This window comes from Centruroides sculpturatus, unplaced genomic scaffold (assembly GCF_000671375.1).
Source record: "Centruroides sculpturatus isolate CEXI.00-Female unplaced genomic scaffold, Cexi_2.0 scaffold695, whole genome shotgun sequence".
Taxonomy (NCBI): Eukaryota; Metazoa; Arthropoda; class Arachnida; order Scorpiones; family Buthidae; genus Centruroides; species Centruroides sculpturatus.
This window is the reverse complement of record NW_019384921.1, coordinates 269,975-293,720: the sequence shown is the minus strand read 5'-3', so window position 1 is coordinate 293,720 and position 23,746 is coordinate 269,975.

Genomic DNA, 23,746 nt, shown 5'->3' with positions numbered 1-23,746 from the left:
AATAACATTCCTCGTTACACCTATCATTAGTTTTTCATGAAGTACGTTCTAAATATTTTATTTCCAACCGAGTATTAATTTACATTTAAGATGTTCCTAAAATTGTTATTCGCTACCTGGGATATCAAATATTAAGATATCCCATAGATAAATAGGCTAATAGTCTCCTATATCTCAAATAAGATTTTTAATTAAGACTGCAAATTTGATTTCATAATTTCGAACCAAGAAACATTCGTCTTATATTAAATTTGTTGCCGAAAAAAAGCTCTCCATTTCTTTGTATCGTATAAAATTGTATGAATAACCAGTTCGTGTCTCGTCTAACTGGTTTCTTTTTAGTGGTGAGTTATTGAGTGGGTTATTAAAAAAAAAACAAAAAAAAAAGGCAACCGAAAGTCGTTTCAATTAACATTATGCAGTAGCTTATAGTATTTAGAAACAGATGTATCCGAACAAAGAGATGAGTGATTTTAATATGGAAAACAATACCAGGTATTCATAAATGCTAACAGTAATGAAATTGAAGTAAACTTTATTTATTTCGTTAATTATAAATGATTGCTTACTTAAATCTTTATGAGGAACGATTGTAACCGGTCTTAACGGTCTTATACAGGAAGGAGTGGTTATCGTGACTACAAATAAAATTTATAGAGTAATTACTAGTTAAAATTTATATTTATATATATTATATATGTTCGTGTACGTAATTAAGTTCTTTGTACTTAAATTTTATTATGTAATCGATAATTTTAAAGCGTAAGATTGATATATTCTCTATGACAGCACCCGATGTCTGCCATAAAATTAATCATTCTACATACTTTCTTAAATTGAAAAATTGTGCTGGAAATAATATTAAATTTTAAAAAAATTTATTTTTATATTTTTAAATAAAGCCTACACTTCTGATGCAAACAGTTATGAAATACAAATTATTATTCATTTTTTTTTTTCAATTTACTTAATCATTTATCATAAAATGTTGGTCACAGCCAGACGAGTGAACAGTTATCATTGGCTGCTTCAGGCATAACAGGACTTTTTGAAACAAATGAGAACGCTTGATTAATTTTAATATCCTTTTCTAGGACTGAAGAGTCATTCATACATTTTTTACAGCTTAATGTTCATTTATCTTAATTTTTTAAGGCTAATTAATACTTAATTATTACATATAAAATAGAGCAATCTGAAAAGAAAAAAATGAAAGAAATAACAAGTAAAATACCTGAAATAATAAAGAAATTTTAAAAAAATAAAATTTAATTATCAGTTATTCTAATAACAACTGTTTAATTCTTATTGATAATAATCTAACCTGGTAAATCGTTAATTATATTTTCTGTCTGCATAAAATATATATAATTTAAGTAATTAATATTTAAATCCAAAAAAAAAGGAAAGATTCGAGCTGTTCTTTTTTCTGATAACGTAAGCATAATTAATAATAGCCTTCATCACTCGTCGCATTTTACACACAAAATGCATAGTTTAACATGGGTTACTTAAACATGAATCAAGAGAAATACCTAAGAGAGATTTTGTCATCTTAAAGGGACGTTGGCAGCGATTTAGGTAACTCTAGGGTCAACACTAAGTATTCTTTCCACGTCTAGACTAACACAAAGAAAACAAATGGAAATCTAATATCGTGTTTGGCGAGTAATAATTAACGTGCATCATCAGCCAACAGACTACTTTCAATTACATAGATATGAGATCAGAATAATCAATTGGGGTTATGATTCTCCAAAGACCTTCTGCTAACAAACTTCTGGAATGTGAATAAATGCATTGCTATCTACTTTACTATTGTTTCAAATAGGAGTGACTTACGATTGATGTTATATTGCTGCGTGGAATACAGGATTGTTAAGTGGAAAACCAGTTGATGTTTACGTTGCATTATAGTAAAACATCACCTTTTTCTGAATTTTTCATTATAAATAATATATTTATAACTATAACATTATTTTAATTGGAGAAATTAAGAAACTTTCAACAAAAGTTAGCATTGAACGAGTTACAGATTTCAACTTATCGATTGTGAAAGAGTTCTTCTTGATATCTAACAAGAGATACGCGACTTTAAGTCGAGATTTTTCTGATTTATAAACATTGAACTTAATATAAAAACGTTCCAGTGTTTAATAAATAATAAACTAAATAGCCTAAATTTAGCATAACTAATATATATTTGCTACAATGTTATTTTTGGAAGCAAGGTTGATACTATTGCTAAGTTTTTTTAATGAGAAAAGTGGAAAACCAGAAGATCATTGTGTTAGAAAAAAAAAACAACTTGTAAATGAACTTATACCAAAAGAATATTGATTAAACAATTGTAGAATTACTAATTAATATATAATAAGATACCACTTAAGTCATCATTAGGAAGTATCTTCTTATTAAAATAAATTATACTTAAATTCCACAAATTTATATTATACTTAACATTCTTATTTCCGTAAATGAATAGTTCGTAAATATTTATTTTAAATTCTACTTCTGTATATTAATATTCTGATATTAGATAAACTTGGAATATTATTTATAAAATTAAATAAATAAAATTTTAAAAAGTAAATAAATCTAATATATTTTCTAAAATTAAGTAAATTATTTTAGCTCACGTACAAATTATTTAAAAAAAAAATTGAAATGAATATTAGTATGACAGTGAATCATCAATCACGAACTAAAATTGTCTGACTATTTCATAAGATTATCTGCATCAGTGACCGATACGATTAAATTGCTGAACATCAATCATATGTTCTTTATCTATACAACCAACTGTTCAATTTTCTTTCAATATTTTATAAAAAAATATTAAATTATTTCTCTTTTATTTACATTTTATAATATAAATATATCAAATATTTAATTTATTATAAAAATTTATCATTTAATTTACAAAAAAATTACATTGTAATTGAAGTAAATTAATAGATCCTTTCAATCACTTTTAGAATTATTTTATTTTTTAGATACGAAATTTTAAAGTTAAAATTACATTTTCGAAAAATTGAATTTGTAAAATAAATATAATTTGTGTTGAATTATTATTATTATTATTTTCTTTTTTTCTTTTTAAAATTTCCTAATAATTAAATTTACATATTGAATAATTAAAGTTTAAATTGAAAAAAAAACTGAATTATTTGAATTGAAGAATTAAAATATAAATTTAAATAATAAAAATCATCAAAGAATAAAGCTCTTATTTACTTATTTACGATTAATTTCGATTAAACAATAATTATATTATAACGTTTATCTTGTTATTATATTAGTATAAATGGGTTTATAATATGAATTTCAATATGAATATACAATATACTGTATTGCTTATAAATTTATTATTACTAAATTAATAATTACAAATTAAGTAAAATAAAATTTATTCACAAGTAAATCGTGATTAGATCTTATATAAAATATCTAAATAATGAAAGCTTAATAGACGATTAAAATTGATTTATGTTGATTAGATTTCATCCTATTTAAACATATATTATGTGCCATTGAGTAATAAACGATTCAAACTTAAACTGTATCATTAAATAATTATTATCAGACCTAATAACAATTACTTTAATGATAATCTGTGATTTTTACTATTAATTTTGTTTAATTTTTTTTATTAAATTCTTTGATTTATCTTCAGTATTATGACAATAATAAGCGCCGAACGTTTCATACCAGTGACAATGTCCCAGAAGAAAGTTGACACAAAGCAAAGTTTAGGACTCAACCACCCACTAGAGTCTCAACGGGGAAATAAGAAAATGAGCGGAAAACAAAGACTAAAAGTAGCCCAACGGCCAAATAGATATAGCTTGTAGCCTAGGAACATTTCCATTTGAAAACAACAATTCACCCTTGTTCATCTAACTTTGTGTCTATTGAATTGTGCTCAGGGATTAGCGCCAGGAGAGACAGGAAAATTACCAGTACCTCCGATTCCCCCGGGTCAATGGAGCCAAGTTATTGCTGTCGAGGTTTTAAGCCTCCGGCTACGCTGCGAGGTGTCCGGGACTCACCCCTCAGAAACCTTCATACCGTCTCTAATAGTCTCTATGGGTTATTACAATTTGTCCAGCTATCGTGCTGTTTTAGCGACCTCAAGGCAAGCAGGTGCTGGTAGCTGTTGCCTCAGGCATCGGAGGCCTCGGCCGAGTCTTAACTTCTGAAACAAACATACATACTCAAGGCAACGCACATGTTAAAAGAGACATCTGCAAAACGTTGAATATGACCCACTCTGTCAACATTCCCACGAGAAAGAGAACAGAATTATATTAGACGATGTCCCGGATAAATAGTGTCATCAAATAATCACTAAAAAATGTAATTATTCGTACCGGAATTACACTTTGTTCTTCTTTATTTTTAAAAATATCTTACTGAAATTTTTACAATTTTCTTGTCTAGGATCATTGTCGAAGAAGAAATGTGGTAAATGACCTTGGAACAACACCGTTTATCAATCAATATTGTTATCTATGCCAAAGAGGATAGAATGACTCTCGAGAAAACTGTCTTCGATGAAGTTTTTTAATAACAGAAACACGATATGGCTAAAGAAAGTAATGTTTATCTCGAGCTTCAGAAAGAATTTCAAACTTGAAGTAGAACTACTTACTTAATGCTTTTTTTTTTCCTCGATTAGACGTACTTCATATGTATATTGGCTACTTAGTTACGTTTAAATGCATAAACTACAGCTTATCTTGCATCACTTTTACAAGTTTTTATTACGGTTTTATTATTATTACTATTTTAAATTAAGTTGCTCTCGTTTAATTGAATCCGAGAATTTCTAACTAAAACGAATCAAAACACATCGAACAACACTCAAAGTAATAATAATTAAAACGTCATTAAATTATTATTCTTTTATAGAATAATAATAATAATAATTTAAAATTATCTAAACTACTTTCTCTACCATTTAGTTTACGAGCAATAAAATGTTTAATTTATAGCGAGTTATAATTTATTGTGTTATCTATTGTCTATAGTTTAATTAAATATCATAACATTTAAAGAAAAATATACAAATTTTTATTAAAATTTATTTTTAGCTATAATATTTATTACTCAAAGTTTTGATGAAAATTTTAAAACGAAGCATTTATTAAATTTAGAATAAAAAATAAATTGAACCTTTAAGGTACACAACTCTTGGGGCGAATGTTTAGGAGGGATTTTCTGGATAAGGGTTGAAAGAGGATGTGCAAAGGAAAGCAAAACCAACTGGTTGTGCCCCCAAGCCCTTCTATCTGCATTTTCTTTCGATAAAGGTTTCGATACGCCCGAGGTAAGCTCGCACACTTTTCTGAGAATCTGTTTGCATGAATAACGAACTCTCCCCGGTATTCTGTCTCGCGAAAAGTTTTCATGCCCAATTCTATTCAGCTAGAAACTTCTTCCTCGGGCACTAAACCTGTAGGAAATCTGAAATAAGAATTGAAACTTTTCTGATTAAATGGTAAATTTTTAATAAATTTATCAATAGTTAGGCTATATGATCGAAATTGTAAAATTAAAATGGTTATATCCGCAATGAAGATTTCAAAAAAAATCCGCTTGCTTTGTATAGAGAAAGTAAAAGATTTTAAAGGAATGGATAACCTTTTATAAAGTTTTGACATAAACCAAGACGTCTTTCAGTTTACGAAAGTAAGCCATAGGATAATATTTTACTAGCTATTCAAGAGGCGTAGATTCTTTAACGTGCTAAGGCACAACACGTTTAGGCTTCTTTCAGCACGTACATACGGAAGCTGTTCATTACAAATAAATTGATGTAGAACACAATGCTTTTATTTTTGTCGCTTGCTTTAAGGGGAAAGTTCATCCATTATAAATTACAAGAAAGAATAATGTTTACATAAGTCTACAAATATCATAAAGATATTACCATAAATTAATATAATAAAAACAATAAAACTTTTTATTTCATTGTTTTAGTTGTAAAACTTTACTTACGTATCGCTATATACAATGTTTTAATAACACAACAAATTACTTACGGTGTAAAGTAAACTTTACTTTAAAGGATCTATTTATCAAATATAAAACTGAAATGATATTTCAAATGAAATTTTGAAAGGTAAGAATCATTCATCAGCTTTAATTATAGCCACTTTTGTTGGCATAGCATCCATTAAAATTTGGCCCTTATAACGGGTGTGGAACCTTTTACAAAAACTTAAGAAATGAACGAGGTGTCAGAAAGAACAGATATATTATTTACTCAACATTGCAGAGACGATCACTGCACCGATCTTTCGTGATTAGAACGCTTGCGTGACCTTTGACACGTGTTTATGTCAAGTAGTAATTTATCATTAGAAAGACATTGAAATGGGGATCGAGTCCAGCCTGCAGCATCATTTCAATCTCCGTTTAATGATATTTGACATTGTTTTAAAATATAGAGATTGAAGTTAACTTTTTTGAACTTAAAAATCGTCTCACGAAATTCTATTGTTATGAAAATATTTGTCATTTAAATGGAAGATGTGACAGGTAAAGTTGTCATGTGTGGTGATGGAAAAGGTGTAAATTTAGAATAGAATAATTCATCATTATCCTCAAGGCTGAAGAAAGAAGAAGCCATGTTACTTTAGGGTCAACATGAATATTTTTTAAATTGGTTCACATAATAAGAATAATGAGATTTTGAAACTTGGTAAAGCCTGATGGACTTTATATTTTTTTCAATGAATTTTTCATATTCAATTATAATAATCAAATAATTTGATTAAATAACTGTGTTTATTAGATTTGTTTGATCTCGTTTATTTCCTTAAAGAAACATTGAGTTGATTTTGAAAAAAAAAACATATAATTGTCTTGTCTTCCAATGAAGAGCGTAAATTATAAATTAGGCTCTATCCTTTGAATATTGTTTATATTAATAATTCTTTTTCTATTTCTTAACTTCATTCAACTCATAAATGTATCTGAGATTAGACGAGATTAAAACAGATAAATTTCAACTAAAATTTCTTATTTTGCTTACAGACAAGTAAGCAAAATAAGAAATATTTGAAATATTTGAAATATAAATTTTCATTTCAAGACAACAAATTAAATATTAAAATATAAATTAAATCTTGAAAAGAATATTAAACATTCAAGTAACGATATAAAATAATTTAAATTTTTAATAAAAGGAAAACCTGTTTTTTGTTGCATTTTGGTCTTAACAATAATTATAGTTAATGGTATTTAAATATATCACAATGATACTTAGTACAATTAAGTAATTAGAAAGAAAAATTATAATTGAATTTATAACATTAAATAAATAAATAAAAAATTGCACATGGTATAATATAAATTATTTCATTAATAAAAAATACATATTGCTACATAATAATATAACTCGAATTTATTTATAGTCTCTATAGTTTCCTTAGGCATAAGAAAAGCACTAATAAAGAGAGTAAATTAAAATCATATTTTAATATATTATAAAAAAATATTAATCGATAAATAAATTATAATAAATAAAAAAAATTAATTTACCATCGATCGGTATTTTTATAAGCTATTTAGAATTATTTCTAATATATTCTAACTTGAATGATTAAATAATTTTAAAAGTTTCAAGCTTATAAACGCAAGATAAATTTTAATATGATCTAACCAAAAATAATTAATTATTATAGACAAATGACATTAATAATTGATAAGATATAAATACTTTAATACATTTTAATCATTTAAAATAGTTTTTTTTATGTGGTTGGAGTTATTAAAAAAATACTCCATTTAAAAAGTTATAGTCATTCTGTCTTTTAAACGTAAGCTATTCATTATATAGTTTTAAAATAATCTTTAAATATCTCTCATGCGTCGCTTAGGCATTAATCATGTCCACATTAATGTCTACGCATGCAAGGCACGTGTTTTTGGTGCGGAAATTAACTTAGTGGAAGAAAAAGGAATAAAATAATTGCACAATAATTAGATTAAAAGTTAATATTTTATTATAATGTACAGTAATATTAATTCACATGTTTTACAAGCTTAAAACAGTATTTAAATCGATATATATCGATTAATGGATTACAAAAACGAATATATAAGTTATATATATAAAAAAAACATCTTAAATATTTCTCTAAAATTAATTTTTACTACAAGAATAATTTATTGTATATAATTTGAAGTTTTGCTTAAATATTATACTTTAGAAATGAAAGCTTATCGATCTTTCTATTTAAATTGACGTAGGAAATCAGCCGCCCTTCTACACTTTTAGACTAAATTCTTGAAGGAATTAAGTGTAATAAAACACCTAGAACCACTTCACTATGCACTTTATTAATATAACCACCTTAGAATCGTAATTCTCAAGGTTGTTTAACTCGCTACTGCTCGAGAAAAACATAAAGAAAAAAAAAACTTAATAGAAATCCTTTTATGGTGGCGATGAAATGACGCAGTGTTTTCATTTTCGCCAACTTGAAAAATTTTGGTGCTTCACTTCCATTGATTGATTTACGGTATGTTGCAAAAAGTGCAGAACGTGCAATTCAACTATCGAGACTGTCAACGCTTAATTAACAAGCTACACTCGGAACGAGAAGGAACCTTCGCTAAAAGATTTGTTGCATTTAAAAAGATCCTTCTTTCTTTCCTCTCTCTCTCTCTCTCTCTTTTTTTTTTTTTAACTCTTGCCAATTAACTCGAAAGTGGTTTGAGGCTAAAATGGTTTTAGTTTTAAGAACTATCGTATGATCTTTGATCCTTTTTAGATTAGAAAAGGATTAAGTTAATTCATAGGTCAATCCGCAATATTGCACAAAGTGAAATTGCCTTTTTCATCTTTCATCAAGAACAATCCTTCCACAAAAAAATCGCTTGGTAAAAGTCGAGAATAATGTAGAATTTTTACATTTTGATATGTTTTATATTCATTTAATTGTTTGTTTCTTAATTAAAATTCTTAAATGATAAATTTCGAATCTCGTAATTACCAGTATACAACATGTTTAATGCAGCAGAATCTACCGATTAACTTTTATACCAATTAGCATTTAAAAACATTATAAAAAATATATTATTTNATAAATTTTCTTTCAATGAAATCTTGATATTAAATAATTTTATTGATTTATTTATTGAAAAATATTGCAGATAATAGCTAAAAGTATTCCAAAGACAGAAATTGTTGAATTTGCTCAAAATTGTCTTGACAAGTATAATTTTCCTGTTGAGTCATTAATAATATTGCCAAATGGAACTGTTGTTCATCATATCAATGCTAATATACTTTTAGATAATGAAAATGATAACTCTTTTTCATTATTTGAAGGGTAAGATTTAATTTTTTTTTTCTAATCATAATTCACTGTAACAGCGGCCAAAAACCTTTACGTATCTTAATATCAGATAATCTAAATTATATGAAAGTTCATAGCAAGACATCAATTAGTCTGAGAGCAGAGATTGTATAAATAATCTAATATATTTATTAGCAGACATAATCTGATGAGATGCGATGTTTGTTGCGAAGCTATAATACCCAAGGCCAGACAAAAAGACATAGTCTAGCTCATTGCCCGAGGCAGAGCATCTCTATTGGTTTCCTACTCACGGACTTGCTACGAGTGATTGATGGGTCCTAACTTTGTGACGTATCGTTATTTTCGCGGAGGACTAATCAGATAGTAATTAAATATATGACATCATTGGATTCTCTCCAATCACCGTGTATTGAGGTGTTTTAACGCGGTTTATCATCACTGTCTACTAACACACCTAGAATGACCCGCTGAACTGCCAATCTTTCATCAAAAAGTATGTTGCTGAAGACTTCTAACATGGAAGTAATTCACGACGGAAATTTATAAATAAATCAGTTCTTTATAAAAATAATTTTAATATTAATTAACGTCATACACTAGCAGGATTTTCTGGTATAATCTGTATGTTGTATGTAAAAATTTCGATTTCCATTAAGTAATTATCTTCATTTATAATTTATTAATTTATTCTATTGTTTATTAATTGGTCAATTAAATTAATTTTTATTAGAAAAACAATATTTTAATATTACTTTCTTCTTTAATTAATTTCTTGTTTGAGAAATTAATTATATTTATTATAAAGCATATTTATTTAAAACCAGTGTGTTAACGTTGTGATCAATCAAACGTTTAGGAAATTTGAAGATTTAAATTATACAAAGAGCAAACAAAATTTTAAATTCATTACGACTATTTTGTTTAGTTTTCATCAATAAATTTGATCACTTCCCTTTTATCTTGATGCAGTTCACATTTTCTCCAGAATACAATTTAAATTTGTTTAGCAAGTCATGAGATCGGCCCAAATCTTCATTAAGGGTATGGGCCGATCTCAATTTTTCTGATAACACCTCTTAACCATAGTGTAAGACAAAAATTGAGATTAATTATCAGAGAATGAATAAAGAATAAGAAATGATCCGATAATCTAAAATTTCCATGAAAATTACAAAGATCGAATTCGAATCCGGTCTTCAGGACATGAAAAAAGCATCGTTAAATGTGTGGCGATCTTCCACGGAATAAATAAGCACTTTGTTTTACTTTCTTGCTATCTTATAATTTAGCTTAGCACCTGATTGATTAGTCAACGCCAAGCACCAGCATATTAATATTATATGGCAGGCCACGATTATAATCATGCGGGTGCTAGCGTCCCTGAGTTCCTGAATGCGGGGTTGAAACGGTCAGCATAGATGAGAAACATTCTGCACAAGAAGACAATGAGGCTTTGATTTCTAAAAGTTTTGAAATTGGTGACAATGCTTCTTGTCTTGTTTGCTAGAAAAAATTACAGCGGTTTTAAAAAAAATGTAAGAACGAAAAGCAATTTGTATAAATTACAAGATGGAGGAAGGAAGAAGAACGTGGAGATGAAAAATCTCTGCACGTTCAGAAAAATTATTTTAAAAAAGTCAATTTGCAAAGTCAAGGCGAGTCATAAGCACATTCAAATGCTATCGTTTATCACAGATTTGCTTATTACGATCGGACTTGCTGATCCGTAATGAATGGAATCAGCCGGATGGCCGAGCGATTAACGTGTCAGGCTACCGCTCTGGAGATCCGGAAACAAATCTTTACAGGTCGCAAAACTCCCGGTACTTTTCATAGGCGATCTGTCCTGGATATATCAGTCCCCGTTCCTCATCATCCGGTCGCCCCATTGTGGGTTTGGTCGAATTCACGACTGGTTTGATAAAAAGACCCTCTTAGTGCCTACAGGGCGAAAAGAGCGAGGACTAAAACAAAAGAAGATCCGTAATGGGGTTAGTTAGCATGGATGAAAGATGGAAAACGACGATCGATCCATATTACTTGATAAATTATAACGATATACTATTGTGCAAATAAAATATTTAATCAATGAACAGATTACATAAAATGAAATTGCACTCTCAACATAACAGCAAAGATTTTGATCCCAGAGTAATCGCGTCTTCGAAACTGTCTCGTACAGTACCCCACAACAACTGCCCTAATTAGACAGCTGGAGGATCGATGCAATAAAGACACCAGATTGCGGTTCTGGAAACCTGGGTTCTATTCCAAAGGTCGACTCAGAAATTTTTACAGGTAGTGTGTGAGGCGTTATGATTTAGGTGACACAAATAAGCATAGTTCTCTCTCTCTCTCACTACTCGGCCACTCTCAGTTGGGTTGGCCGAATTCATGAAGAGAAAACGGCCTTCTTAGAACTTACATGGTGAAAAGAACTAAAAAAATTGTGTTTATTAGATTTTAGCTATTGGCTTATAGTAATGATAATCGAAAATAAAGAAATGGGTTCTTAATAAGCTGAATCGTATTTCATAAATGTTGGAAAAGAATTGAAGGCTATCTTGTAAGTTATTAGTTTTGAACAAAACAGTAAAACTTTTTCAATTATTTTACTTGTATGATATCCTTCAATTTCAATAATGATTATTGAAGAGATTTTAACTAATTAGAAAAAAGTTGAGTTATTCACGAAGATGAAAGGAAAAACTATAAAAAAACCTGTTTTTCTAATTAGAATGTCATAATATCCTTCGTAACTAATTTCCAAATTTAACAATGTAATCATTTCTTTATCATTCTTGTTTGGTTTTTAAGACATTTTCAACTAAAAGCTGTAAATTTTCAAACGTTCAAGATCGTCATTTCGTATTTTCTATTCTTAACATATGAAAGTTTGAATAAATTGTGTACAATCTTTTGTTTCCTATTGGAGGAATTTTCGACAGTAAATTCCAAGAAAAATGAAATTGTTATCTGAATCGACTCTCTCTGAGAATCACTTCTCTCTAAACACAAACGGAGTTACGCTGACATTCTAGTTGTTACTGTACAGTACCTATAGTATTGTAAGATTTCATCTGATTTAATCGCTTAAAATTTTAAAAATAAAAGCATTATGTTACAATTAATATTTTACTCTCAAAAATCTTAGAATGGAAATTATTCTACGTTTTAATAACTGTATACATAGTAATTCCGTATCTCTAATTTAAATATTTGCAATTTTTAAAATGAATTTAATGTGTTTATTTGCCATTTATGAAATTCGCTAAAAATATAAATTAGCCACATATAATTCAAGTTTTGAAATTTATCTGAAACTGATCTAAGAAACATTCGTGCGGTTCCTTTCTTTCCAATCCTTACTAAAATGATTAGTCGAGCTTGTGTTACACAGTGAGTAAAAGTAACTAGGCACTGATAAATCACTGCAATTTTTATGATAATAACACAATCACGATAAAATTTACGTAGACATGTACTGTACAGTACATTACATCAATCAACGGAATTTTATAATTCCTGCATCGGTGATATGGACAGTGAACGAAAGAGGCTGCACGCGTAAAGGTAAAAAGAGAAGGAGGAGTGCAGATTACTACACGCTGTGGAGTATGGAAAACAGTGGTTGCTGTTGCTGTGCAGAGATGGTGATATACTGTGAAGGGACGTCACACCATAATCCACCCGGAAACAATAAAGAATTGTCATTCGAAGCTAAAATGACCACAGATATTCGGTTTCAGACACACAAAGAAGTGGCCATCTATCACATCATATAGGCGCCGGCGCCATCCACGATGAAGCTCCGGTGCCTATATTGAATTTTAAAGTGTGCAACCGTGTTTCCATTTGGTAAAGTAAATACTGTATATAATTTTCACCACCTTTACCTTATAATTATAGAAATTATAGCGGTTTCTCAATGCCTAGTTACTTTCCATCCACCCTGTATATAAAATTTAAACTGTTTAAAAATAGAATCTTCAAAATTAAACAGCATTAAACTTTAATTACAAAGTAAATAATAATAATAATAATCTCTATATTAAGTTGGTTTATTTTTCTGCTCTGTAGCAATTACTCAGAGTGCATTAATTGATTAAGCATACAAACAAAGGTCCAAGTAGAAATAAATGCAAACCAAAAAATACCTCTTTAAAATTTTAAATTTAGTTTTGTATACGAACAAACTGTTTTAATCAAGAAATTAGAAGTCGTGACGTCGTTGATTAGTCGTTGATTGATTATTTAATATTTAATGATTTCAAAAATCTAATTAAAGTTCGTTACTATCATTTTTATGTAAGATTTTAATTAATATCGATACGTATTTACTTGATGCTTTAACTTCTGATTAAATATAAACACTTCGTTTAAATAAAAGAAGCGATTTTATTAATTCATATTTCGTATTTTAATTTAAAAAAAAAAATTTAATTTATGAAACATTAAGAATACATTTAAAGAAAATTAATTGAATTATGGCCGTATTCATAAGCGCAAATTAGGAATCAGAGTTAGAAACTAACCAATTACCGTTCACTTTACTTTTAACACGTGAACGCTTATTGACTAGCTTCTAACACGTGATTCCTGATTGTTAATAGAGCCTTAACTGTTACTGTATTTCATACACTAGTTATTGTGTGTAATATTACACACATATTGCCTAAAATATATTTAAATACTTTATGTAGATAGAAAACTATATTTATCTTTGAATAAATTATTATAATCAATACGGTATTTAAAAGTTTAAATTATATGAATTTAGATTAAATTTTTTTAAACCATTATACATTTCTTATAAACAGTTTAAAGTTTAAAAATTAAACTTTAAACTGTTAAAATTTTCAGAATTGTGTAATTACAATTGTATATTTTCAGCACTCGAATTGCTTGTTTATATAAACTTGTATTGAATGCCATCCAAAATAGGTATTATAATTTTTACTATTTAGCAAATATTCTTTCAAAATACAATTAAACCTTTATTAAAGATCATCTCTAAATGGCAGCCATATTTTCAGGAACGTTTCTTTTTGAAATGAGTACAAAATAACCTTGAAAGAACGGCCTTTTTTTTTTAATGTTTCTGTCAATGGCCGTCGTTCAGAGGTTTGACGGTATTTCTTGGATTAAAATAATTTAAATAAAATTTTAAAATATACAATTTAAAAATTTGCTTAACATAAAATCAAAATGATTCGAAATAGTCTCCAAAATATTAAGTTATATTCTATTGTAGTTGTGTTATAATTGGTGTTTTAAATAAATTTGTGTGTTTTTGGGAAGAAGCCATGCCATGGCGAGCTTGGCATGTAATTTTCTCCCATTAAAAATAAATAAATTATATTAAAATATGTGATTTTTATCCGAAAGCTCGGTCTATTTAAAGTCCTGACAAGTTTTCGAGATATAGGCTTTGAGAGTTTCAATAAATCGAAGTCGAACAACTGTAAAGCTATCATTTCTTCTTTTTATTTTATCGATGTGTAGGCGAGAAGAGATTTATTAGTTTACTATATAAGGCATAGACAGAACCTATTATTACTTATTAATTGAAGGTTACGACTGCTTAAAATATTCCCCATCATTAAATTCTGTTAATGACTATTTAAATAGTTCAAATTTAATTCATTTATAATTTTAAAACTGATTATTGAAAAGATACGATTAAATATATTAAAGAGTCACTCGAATAATATGATTTAATTTCAGAATTTAAAATTACATTTAATAAAGTAATTTATTATTTTAAAATAAGATTTTAAAATCATTTGAAGCGTTTTAACCGGTTTATTTAACAAATAAACCTGTTTCTCATTAGCAAAATTTAACTTTTTTTTTTCATATTTTTATAGAAGATATAAATCTAATAAAGGCATATTAAACATCAAATTATATCATAATAACGGCAATTAAGTATAGCGACGAAGGATTCCATAATTCAAATTATGCAAAGGGAGTCGATTTTGATGCCCATAACTGGTCAAAGTTAAAGTGATGTATAAAAAAAAATGCAGGAAAGACAATAGAAATTCTATTGGTTCTCTCATAAAAAGAGGTGTTTCCATTATCAAACTCACCCCTGAGGCTTCCTTTCGACATCATAGTTTTCACATCTTTCGTCACATTCAAGCGTTATTAGATTGCTTATAATGATTCTTTTTTTTTCTTTCATTCTTCTAAACCAATCAAAAGAGTTGTATTTACGTTAAGCAAGATTTTTCAGCGTGACAAGACGAAGAGTAAAACTGGTTGTAAAGATTTAACTGCTTAATAATACGCTTGCAATTCTTGTTTGAGATGATTTAATTCCAAGAATAGAGAGTTATGACAGTTATCCCGCCCTGGTTATTAACTCGAAGAGAGTGGATTATCTGATCTTCAAAGCCGAGATACTTAAATATTTTAAATCTTAAAATTTCCATTAGACAAATACGATGTTTAACTGGGTCAACAGCTCTTAAGTGTACGACAATAAAATTGCCATTATCTAATATTATATCGTTGTATATAATGTGCGAAAGACCAACTTTGTCTTTTTTAAATGGGGGTACGTCAAATATTCTCTACTTATATCCAGTTTATCGTATTAGACAAATGCATTTATCTTAAACACTTAACAGAATAACTTCTCGAAGCGAATTTAAGCTTATAATAGATATACAGATTTACTTATTCTACCTTAAAGAATAAGAGTTGTAGCCAATATTTTAGATTAAAATCAAGAAAACCCGAGAGAATAGCTTTTTAAATCGTTCCGTGAATCCATAGTTTTAATATAATAAATATAAAAATCGCCAGCTTATTATCTACAGAGAGAAAACATAGCATTAATTGCAATATAATTTATCATAAACTTCTGATCCTGATCAAAGATATATTCATTAATTTGGAAAAGAACCAATTATTTCCGATATATCCAATTATTTTTTCCCTCGAGAGCTTATTACATTCGAAATAGCTCATCTAATTTAGGCTAATTCTAACGAAAAAAAAAAAAAAACCCGAAACGAACTTAACAACAGAACATAATTAATTACCGTAAATAATCGAAAAAAAAAAAAAAACCCGAAACGAACTTAACAACAGAACATAATTAATTACCGTAAATAATTAACAAAACAGAATTAATTATTCCAATTTACTATTGAGTTTCCACAATTAATTAATTTCAAATTAGTCAATTTTTTTGTACTTCCAATTTTATGGAATTTATACAAAAAAAAATAGGCAAAAAAAACGATTGAATAAATACAATTTGTTTTTCTAATTTAATTTACTGAGATTTTTGCGTGCAGTTTTTTATTTTTTTTCTTACATTTTTAAATTAAAATGAGCAAAAGAAAAAAATACAAAAAACTCAAATTCTTAATGATCGTTTAAACTATATAAAAACTAGTCGAAAACATTTTAAAGTATTCGAAACTCTTTGATAATTTAAGATATGATCCTAACATTTACTAATTTAAAGGAGTTTTCAATGAAATAGTAATTAATTATTTAAGAATTGATTAAATAAATCTTAATAATTTATTCTATCAAATAGACTATTGGATTAGCTTAAAATTGTGAAAACTCTAGATTAAAATTAGGTATTTGTCAAATACTAAGTTTTTAAATAGTTGTATAAATCGTTAAATTGTAAACTCACTTTAAATAAGCTTATCGAATCTAAATACAGTATTTAGATTTCAAATTTTTCAACTATTTTACAGGTAATGATAATTTAGAAATTACTAATTATAAAAAGAAGTTATGTAGAATTCCCATAGTAATATTAATTATAATTAAAAGACTTCTAACTAGATAGGTGCCAGTAGCGTAACTAAAACCGATATTAAGGGGGTCCTAATTAGAAAGTAGGCCAACAAACCTACATTCTTCTCTGTACCACTATGAATGTAGCCACCCACTTTCGCTGTGGATGAAGATTAAACTCAGATATTGTATATATATACGTGTATGTTTGTCACATTCAAATCTTTCCCCTGTACTGTACTTATTTGATTTTTTCTTAATTTATTTATTAACAAAGAGTAAGATTTATTTATTAACAAAGAGTATTTATTAACTGATTACGCTTAATTTATTATATTTGAATCCTGTAATATTCATACGATATTCTAAAATAGCTTTATTAATATCTTAAAATATATTATTTAACTTAAATATTGTAGAAAAAGTTATATATGAAAATATTTGTTTTTTGTTGAAAGTTATTGTCTGGTATTATCTCTTGATACTATATTTATATGTATAATAAAAGTTGATGTCGCTATTAAAGAAACAAAAACAAATTTGTCGATAATTCAAGCGATAACTACATCAACATTCACACTTTCACGTCAAGTGAAAGAAAGATTATAATCTGATGTACTGTACTACCTACTTTTTCACATCAAGTTGTTCCTCTAGAGGAGGAGATTCGTGAGAGTTATCGCTTTTTCCTTAGCTTGTACTCATCACTTATATCTGAATCAGTTTACGTATCTTTCAGAGACACTGAAGGCAATAGGAACTAGCTTATTTAAATTATTCACGTACGTACTAATACTACAAATATACAGTACGCTGTATCGTGCTTTTTTTTTTACTTTTACGGCTGTTATACATATAACAGAGGAAAAGTATGGCGATATGTTAAAAAAAATAGCCATTCAAGTTTTCTACATTTTTATATTCAGGACCTTAAAATGCAAAAAGTTCAGGGATTTTTTCTGTATGTATGGATGTTAGTGCGTGTGGGTTCCACGATTTTTTCGCCCACTTTTAAGCTTAATAATTCCTGTATCTTTTATTGAAAATTTCTGAAATTTTCCAGGGAGGTTTATGTATTAGGAGAAAATGTTTCTAGAAGTTTTCAGGAAAATCTGACAATCGCTTCGGAATTTACGGCCCCACCCCTTAATATCTCTCGAACCAATCTGAAGACTAATTCAAGGTAATGGTAGCAATTATTAGGGATGAAAACAAATAAAGAATGCTCGGAAAATCCAGCAACAATGTTGCCAACTTTTTAACAACATGACGATCAATTAATATCACTGGCACGTATAGTACTTTTTCTAGATTATTTTAAACAATTAACAAGACATGAAATCATTATTTAATACCATAATTTGTAAACGTACTGTACAGTACATGCCTAATGTTTTTCGATATAATATAAACCAATTTGAAGGCGATTAACTTTCTACTGAACTAAACCGTGCAACTTAGTAAATATTATGTCGCAATAGACGGTTAAATGCTTATTTTCGTACGTCTTTTACATATTTAAAGAGATGTTGCCCGTCTAAATATAACCGTAAGGACATCGTGAAATGTTGAAACACTTAAAATCATTATTTGCTACATGATTTCTTCAAACACCTCACGCAGATCTTCTTTCTTAAAAGAAAAAAAAAAGAACCCCTTTTAACAACGAATGCACATCACGCTCTTATACACTTAGAATTCTACTTCCGTTTCTACAAATCCTTCACGTCACGTCACGATCTTATTGTCACGATATCCATGGTTGTGAGAACAAGCAATTAAGACCAAAGAGATGGTTGGTAACACCAAAGATGAGCAAAAGATAATTTGCCAAGTAAAGTTTTTATCTCCATTCGGACATCTCGACACGTTGTGGGTGCGGCCAAGAACGTGAAGGTCCCAGCCCCAGCGTGGCTTATTGTAATCTGGCGGATGTTGACATCAAACCGAGAAAAATGTTCACATAGGGGAGTTGTCACGTCTTGACCCGATTGTGTTCTACTTGCACTAGCCAACATTGTCATGCTTAATAGTTTATAATCTGTTTTACGCTTGGCATACAATATTATGTAAGTTAATAAATGAATGCAAACTAGTAAAATAATAATAATAATAATAATAATAAAAAAGAAATATATGACCTCTCCTGCATCGTTAATTTATCAATTAAACTATTAAATAATTTTTTAAAACAGAATAATGATAATTAATTTTGTAACCTCCCAATAATACATTGTGGAAAATTAATTAAGACTACTTACAACACGAATACTTTTATGCACGAATCCGGCTTTGAAAATCTATTAAAAGTCGAAATTAAAAATTCCTTTGATAAAAATAAAATAATAATACTAATAATAAAAAAATGTAAATATTTAAATTCGTAGCCAAGTTATTAATTTTCCAGTAGCGGGTTAGAAGAATCTATTTTATTCGTGACAAATGAAAATTTTGGTAGTCATTACGATTAAATTTATAATGAATTACTTTATAGAAATTTTTGAAAAAAATTCCGACTAATGATACTTTTGGCATAAGCGAGAGGTCGTTGTATAAGTTAACCATTAATAAAACTGTGACGATCTATAATTAATTAGCGCAGGGTATAAATCAAACAGCGGGAGTTACCCAGACTGACCTGTGGTCTCGTGTGGTCTGTCCTCTAGTACACGAATTGCCCACGAGACGGTGCTCGTACTATCACGTGATGGATGAGCGCACATACGGCACTTCCTGATTTTTCGTCGCCTCACCTTCACCCTTTAACTGCTACTGGTCAGTATTAATTAAAATTTTTGAATTAAATTTACATATTTAAAAAACTAGAAAATTCGTTAATATTCTTCGAGGATATTATGATGATATAAAGGATTTTAATTGCAAAATTCAACGATGCCTTTTTATTCTTTACCTATTTTTTTTTTATTAATTATTTTCAAATTTATTAACGCTTACTCTGCAAGATTGTTGTTTAATCTCACGTCAAAAATGTAATTTTAATTTTTTAAAATTTATTTTCTTTGAAAAATAATCGAAATTTTTTTTTATCCTTCGAATATTTCAATATTTAAATATTAACATCTTACTTTGAAGATGATATCCGTTGTATAATCGTGTTACAAACTGGCATATAATATATAAAAATCGATAACGGCATTCATCGTTAAATAAATTTAACGGTAAATATGCAGCTATGTATATAAACATTGGGGATTTTTATCCTTTCGAAAGTTAATTGCTTTAACCAACAGAAGTTGATAAGGGTGATCGCCTGTCCCACTCACCTGCCTAATAGACCAGTTCGTCCAATTAAAAAGACATTATCCGTCAAGCCACGAACTCTGACACCTTAATAGATCTTCTCTCATTTTAAAATTCCAAATTATTTCTACTTTCCTACATGATCCATCACAAAATCTCTTCCGACGCCCCATCCAATATGGCTCCAGACTGGCTAATTGGACAGTTTCAAGTATTCACGACATCATTCTAGTGTCACTTTTAAGGTCAGATCATCTATTCCACTGTCATTTTTACAGAATTGTTTAGTCAGGGCGCATCAAATCACCGATACATCCCTTGAATTCTAGATGGTTGTCTGACTACCTTTTGTAACCTCGCTTGTCTTTATGTCAACTTCTCCTAAATGGAAAAAACATTGTCGCCGTCTGTTTTCGGACATTGCCATCGTTAGCTATCCCAATTCTTTCTTATGACTCTAATATATCATTTACTTCTTTCCAGGATCCAGACAAAACCAAGCATCATCTACACTCAGTGTAAATTTATTAAGTACGATTTTTTACAACGTTATAAATCTTATTAGCTAAGAAGTTCGGTTTACGAGTTCTACATTAAGATCCTCGTACGAAATTATTTAATAATTTGGACAGTTTTACTCTAAATATCAAACTATTCACTCAATCGTTGGTTTATAGTATCTAGTCATCATTCAGTTTATCTCGGCAAGATATATGGACACTTAAATATCTATTGTTTCAGAACAAAACTGCTTTTTAACTTTTACATAAAAACTAGAAAGAATGCTATCTATTTGAAATTGCATTCTTTCTACAGCATAATTGAGAGTTAGTTTTCGGAATTATCCTTTATTTAGATTTTTGTACCGAGTCATTAGGCTATTAAATCGAGTAAAACAATAAAAGTTAGATGTATTCTAAGTCTATACTTTTACTCTTAATTGTGGCTTATTATCTTAGAAATAAAGTATATAAGATAAGATAAAAGTCTGCGTGTGTTTAACAATTTAAAATGTGAAGAAGTCTCGTTCTTTCAATGCGCTCCTACTGAAAATTATGAACCCTTTTTTTGGTACTGGAGGACTGTCAAACATGTGACAAAGTCGTGGAACAAGCTCTGTGTGGTCTGACCAATTGACTCGCCATCAGTGTGGACGGTACAATTTATGACGACAACTGAAGTTGGTGTCCGCCCTTCTAATGCTCACTCGCTTTCTATAAATCTTTCCAATCTCTCGACATTCGTCTTGTCTTATACTTGCGTTCTTTGCCCCAACTTTTCACCAGCATTCTCCACATTACATCCTGGTGATGATTGATGCGAATTTCTGTAATGTCGCGTATTCAAGTGCTCTGACTGCAATGCACGTATGAAATTCATATTCTTTCATTTCTCATGTTGTATAAGTAGTTTAGACATAGTTAACGAAAGTCGATACGATGAGATTATTTGCTTTGACAAGTTGGACGGTGGAAATCCAATTTTAAATTACATTTCTCAAGAGAAATCACGCTCTATTGTGATTATTCTTTTATTTAAAAAAAGAAGAAGAAAAGCAATTCATCTTCCCTTCATCAGAATCCCGTTTCACATAACTTAAGATACTCTGCAATAATAATAGAAAACTGTTTTAATAATGAATAATGTCACAAGTATGATTTTCGAAGATATTTTTCAGACTATATTATAATTAATTCGCCTTTCTATCTTTTCATCACAAAAACAAAAACCAGAGCAGAATTATAAACAAGATATTAGCATCCAAAAATGAAAATAACTAAAATTATGTTATATCTTTACGGCAATAACTAATATCCAAACACCAACTAGCTTTGGGCGCCTAGAATATTTTGATGGTATCTTCCACGAAGGAAACAAGTTATGCCCCGAGCAGATTCTAGAAATAAACTCCATTAATCATGTTTTTAGATTGTATAATGTTGGCATTTTAATCTTCCTCGACGTATTTCCTCTTTACCAATACCAAATGCAATTGATGTACGGAAAACAATTGAACAATTATTCCAACATAAAAAAACCCCTTGTCAATACCCAAAAAGAATTTTTAATTGACCATGACTAATAACATTGCTGAGTATATGGATTCAGATTAATGGATGCTTGTCCTAGCACCATTTTTTGATCAGAATGTAACAAACCAACACCTCGAAAGAAATTCGCAATGATTACATTTCACGAGTGTTTGATAATTGTTTGTTTACCAGTTTGTTAATTTCTATTAATTTCTAAATGAATTTATGGTAAAATAGTTCGAAAGAATTATAATTTTAAGTAAACAGAAATTTTAAACATTTAGAATGCAATTTATCATCTGTACATGTTAACAGTACTAAAAAGATTATCCGTTGACTTGTCACAATTAAAGCTTATTATGTCCGGTGCTTGGTGAATCTTTTTATAAGAGAAGCAATTTAATAAGACTGACAGAATTACAGGTACTTTAAAAAATGAAGTGCGAGAGAAAGAAATTAAATTAACCCGGACAACTGACTCATCTTTACTATGTACTCATGTGGTGTGATATATGGTCTGTGGGCGTAACTGTAAAAAATGAAATACTTATGTGACGTCATCATTATCAAGTATAATAAAGTAGAGATGTATGACTTTAATTCAACCAATAATTAGGATATAATAATTGTGTTTTGTAAATGGCAGGACATCAATCTTAATAATGCCTTCGACTGTTTTCTTTATTATGATTTCCATAAGGGATTACTAAAAAAATGACATAAGATATGTTTACGGGAAGAACAGATTTTAATCTTTGTTTACTGTTCTAGTTAAATCTATGTAAATAGAAAATTATATTTAGGAAAATTAATTATAATTCTTCTACGTATAATGCTTATTTGTTGAGGAATATAATGCAGTGTTTATTTGTTAATAAATATCTACTATAATTTAAAAGTTAACAACACTACGAACAGATGTTTTCTTGTTACGCAAGAAAACAAATGCCGCTTCTTATACAAAACATGGTAATCATGTGTGCGTTGTCCAGAAAAACTGTCTTGTTGTAAAATAACTATGGTTTAGTTAGCCATACACTAATCGCATCATTTATCACGCACATACATGGAAAGGATTTCTACAAAGTTCACGGATGTCTTTTATAAGAACTACAGATGACAAGTGATCAGTCAGATGTCGGTCATTGGCTGTGAGATAAGTGTTGCAAATTCGAATTTTCGTGACAGCAATCATGCCTGGAGCCAACAGTAGCTCCCGGTAACATCTTCCTAATAGCCTTCACTACCTGACCTTTAAACTCTAAGATCGAGACTCCTGTCGCCAACTCTTCGTAACAGGCTTAAATCGACTGCGCTTATAAAAGAAAAAAGAAACATTAC